This window comes from Notothenia rossii (assembly GCF_949606895.1).
Source record: "Notothenia rossii genome assembly, chromosome: 1".
Classification (NCBI taxonomy): Eukaryota; Metazoa; Chordata; class Actinopteri; order Perciformes; family Nototheniidae; genus Notothenia; species Notothenia rossii.
This window is the reverse complement of record NC_136912.1, coordinates 63,941,546-63,946,519: the sequence shown is the minus strand read 5'-3', so window position 1 is coordinate 63,946,519 and position 4,974 is coordinate 63,941,546.

Genomic DNA, 4,974 nt, shown 5'->3' with positions numbered 1-4,974 from the left:
TGCAGCGTGTTTGTGTTTTTTTTGTTGGGTTGATCATGTAATTAAACACAGGGACATGTGTTACATAGTTTGTGGTTTGCACAGCAGGAGTGTGAAATGAGAGCAGCTAAACAAAACTGGGACTAATGTCCTTACACACCAAACTGACACCAAAGAACACGTCCCGACGGAACGTCGCCTCACGTCTCCTGCGTCTTGGCAAACAGTCGCACTGGAACACACCGCACAGACTTCAGCCGACGGCCAAGTAGCACGTACGAACTGCGCATGCGTGAGTGGCAATAACTCTCCTTACCAGCAGGCGGCGGTAGTGTGTATTCGTCATTCAAAAGAGGCAACAACCGGAAGACAGACTGCGTGATACACCGAGGGAAGAAGAACAGACTGCTTGATATAAACAAAAAACAAATAGCGTGTGCATTCCATTTTCACTCTACAACGAGAAGCTCATGGGGCTTTCCCGAACCTGTGTCGAGAGCTGGAGCTAAATGAAATCTCAGATTTGCCTTCTTAATAGTTTGTTTGGGTCCCCCACTTCCGTTGTGTCTTTTCGGCCGTGCCGACACCTTCCGCCGCTGATTCGACAAAGGCCGTCGGCCAAATAAATCACTCTGATTAGCTGTTCAGCTTAGCGAATTAGTGCATGAGAAGCGAAACGGAAGTGAGGGACCCAAACAAACGATTAAGAAGGCAAATCTGAGATTTCATTTAACTCCAGCTCTCGACACAGGTTCGGGAAAGCCCCATGAGCTTCTCGTTGTAGAGTGAAAATGGAACGCACACGCTATTTGTTTTTTTTTATATCACGCAGTCTGTTCTTCTTCTCTCGGTGTATCATACAGTCTGTCTTCCGATTGTTGCCTCTTTTGAATGACGAATAAACACTATCGACGCCTGCTGGTAAGGAGAGTTATTGCCACTCACGCATGCGCAGTTCGTAAATGCAACATGGCCGTCGGCTGAAGTCTTTGCGGTGTGTTCCAGTGCGTAACATGGCCAAGAAGCAGGAGACGTTCCGTCGGGACGTGTTCTTTGGTGTCAGTTTGGTGTGTAAGAAGCTTAAGGACCTTAACTGCACTGTGATTCTAGGACTTATTTAAAGGGGACCTATCATGCAAAATGCACCTTTGTACGTCTTTTATACATGAATATGTGTCCCCGGTGTGTCAGGGATTTCACCAAGTGTCAGAAAACACAACCTTCTCTCTTTTCCTCCATATCCCAAATCTCTAAAGAATGGGCTTTAACCAGTTTAGCCCTAAGCCTGTTTTTCAGGTCTCAGGCTCGAAAATTACATTCCCAGAACAAATGACCATATCTTCCCTTCTAAAAGGGTTAAATTAATAATCTTTTTTCTCAAAGTAATGATAAACCTGTGAGTTGGATGTAGAAAAGTCAGAATCAATATAGATGTTTTTTTATTTTAAAGAAAATTCAGATTGAACATAGTAAAAAACTGTAAATTACAGTGTCCGTCCAAAAATTATTTTTTACTCATAGTGAAAACTACCCTTGGATGAAGGTAGACTAAAAGCTTTAGGAATCCAAAGTAAGACATATAAGTACCCTGTATCAAGATTGATGCAAAACAAGTGACATTTGACCTTTTTAGAGAGGTTTAGCAAAACAAACTCCACCTCTGAGGTGATTTGGGTGGAAATGGGGGGTTTTACCGTTTCTCTGGAACCCATTGGTCGATTTTGGTAATTGACATCTCTTTCTGACCGTTGGAGCCAATAGAATTGAAGAGGAATCTCCCCACACACACACACACACATGTTAAAACTAAAAGGTGGGGGCTTCACGCACGCAGTTTTGCTCCAGAGTGAAGCTGTCTCTAGGGTTGCGTGCCGATAATCCAAAAATCAGGGCTGAAGTCGAATAGTCCATTTAGTTTAGGAAACTTCCTAACGGAGTGAAATGACCCGGAAGTCCCTCATTGGCAGCCATTATAAGTGCCGTTCGAATTCTCTAGAATGATACGAAAGGCGGTTTCAAACTTCCTTTATAACCTCCTTTAGCTTAGGAACCACTGGACCTCCCTAAACGAAAGGAGAGGAGAAAATGCTGCCCCACAATGCCTTGCAGCCGCAGAATTTGCCGTCACACAACAGTCGGCCGTTCACGGAAACAAACGATCATGAAGTTGTATCATGAAAGTTACGGTCCTTATTAAGCATTTTAAAACGTATGTAGTAAGTTGCCAAAGTGCTTTGTTTTGAACGTTCATCAGTATTATAATCAAAAAGAGAAATATGAACATTAGTTTTTACTGAAATTATCAAATAAAGTCGACATTTCACTGAGCTGTGTGGGGTTTGTTCAACCTTTAAAATATGTTTGAATGGTGATGTACACAGTGATAGGTGTTGAGGACTAACGTTTATTATAAATACATTTGTATTTATTTTAAGATATTTTCATACAATCATACGTATTGGGATCATTTGTATTAATGTGGACCGGAGGGAGAGGGTGACGAGCACATTTCACTTTCCTTTTTTATTTCAATTACAACTTTGGTCATGAAGAATATGTTTCTCTGTTGTCCACGTTCATAGAGCATAAAACAACAGCATCAGAGCACGGTGCAGAGTCTCTAGGTGAGTCCCTCGCTCTTAAACATCCATGTTGTAGTCCGTTGTATAGAAAACTGTAGTTTCCATAGTTTCACCACAGCAGCAGACGCACACAATGATGTCCGCTGGCGCATCATAAAGACGTCGGATAGTGAAAGTTCATTTGGATTCTCTAAAGTACCGCAGTCTCTTCTCCTAAGTCCTTTTGAATTCTCCTATCCACTATCCCTTAACCCCGTGACGTTTCACTGAGAGGTCAAGGAATAGGAGATAGGGTTAGAACTTAGGAGCTGATTTTTAAACTATCCGACCGCAACCCTATTCCTTGACCTCTGAGTGAAACGTCACAGGGTTCAGGGATAGTGGATAGGAGAATTCAAAAGGATTTAGGAGAAAAGAATACGTTACTTTAGAGAATCCGAATGCACATTCACTATCCGACGTGTTTATGATGCGCCAGCGGACGTCATTGTGTGCGTCTGCTGCTGTGGTGAAACTATGGAAACTACAGTTTTCTATACAACGGACTACAACATGGATGTTTAATAAGAACGAGGGACTACTGTAAACTCACCTAGAGACTCTGCAACGTGCTCTGATGCTGTTGTTTTATGCTTTATGAACGTGGACAACAGAGAAACATATTCTTCATGACCAAATTTGTAATTGAAATAAAAAAGGAAAGTGAAATGTGCTCGTCACCCTCTCCCTCCGGTCCACATTAATACAAATGATCCCAATACGTATGATTGTATGAAAATACAAATGTATTTATAATAAACGTTAGTCCTTAACATCTATCACTGTGTATATCACCATTCAAACATCTTTTAAAAGTTGAACAAACCCCACACAGCTGAGTGAAATGTTGACTTTATTTGACAATTTCAGTAAAAACTATCAATCAATCAATGTTTATTTATATAGCCCAATATCACAAATGTTACATTTGTCTCAGTGGACTTCACAGTTTGTACAGAATATCAGTATGACAATACGACACACTCTGTCCTTAGACCCTCACATCGTACAAGGAAAAACTAATGTTCATATTTCTCTTTTTGATTATAATACTGATGAACGTTCAAAACAAAGCACTTTGGCAACTTACCACATACGTTTTAAAATGCTTAATAAGCACCGTAACTTTCATGATATAATTTCTCCGTCATAATCGTTTGTTTCCGTGAACGGCCGACTGTTGTGTGACGTCAAATGCTGCGGCTGCAAGGCATTGTGGGGCAGCATTTTCTCCTCTCCTTTCGGTTAGGGAGGTCCAGTGGTTCCTAAGCTAAAGGAGGTTATAAAGGAAATTGAAACCTCCTTTCCTATCATTCTAGAGAATTTGAACGGCACTTATCATGGCTGCCACTGAGGGACTTCCGGGTCATTTCACTCGGTTAGGAAGGTTCCTAAGCTAAACGGACTATTCGAACGCAACCCGAGACCGGTCTCTATCTGACCGGAGTCACGCTGTGTGTGTCCGTCAGGAAACAAGCTGTTAACAAGTAGTTCCAGCAAACATCTACTGATAAACTACGATGTTAACAACTTCATGATAGCCTCATATGTTTTAACTTAGGATCATACCTGTGTTTAGTCTACAAAAAGGTAAATGTGTGCATTTTATTATAAAGTTGTGTATATTTACAGACTGTTGCAAAAACTAAGAAGCTTATAAACATCAGGTTTAAAATTAAAAGAGCTTTACAAAAAAGTAACACAATGAAAGATGTTTGGAGTTTTATTTGGGTTATTAATTTAAATGTTTAGTCCAAGAGATGCTGATTTGAAACCGTTGTTACATACAGTTACAGCATTTCCTGTTTCTGCCGGAGAGAGAGGAGGCCGTCCCAAAGCTTGCTGCTGTATTTACTCCCTCCATCTGATTGGAGGTCCACTTTAAGGAGGACACTGTGTGTGTGTGTGTGTGTGTGTGTGTGTGTGTGTGTGTGTGTGTGTGTGTGTGTGTGTGTGTGTGTGTGTGTGTGTGTGTGTGTGTGTGTGTGTGTGTGTGTGTGTGTGTGTGTGTGTGTAGCTGTCCTCATTCAGCCAAGGTGAGTTGGTTGCACAATGTAAATAAAGCACCTTTCGTAGTTTTTTTGATGTCTCTGAGTTACCTTCCTAGTCACTGGTCAGGCTTTCCCACTTTTGTTTGACCATTTTAAAGTAGAGTCGTACTGATCATATATCTTAACTTTCATCAGTGATGAAAAGATGAACTTGTAACTGATTGTTTTTTCATTTATGTTTTTCATTCCAGGTTTTTTTTTAATCTTAGGCCCTTTCTCATTTCTCTAACTCCCCTCCTCGACTCCCCTCCTCGACTCCTATCCTCGATACTTAGTCCCGCCCACAGGAGATGCGAGCGGAGGAGCCGAGGAGGGGAACCGAG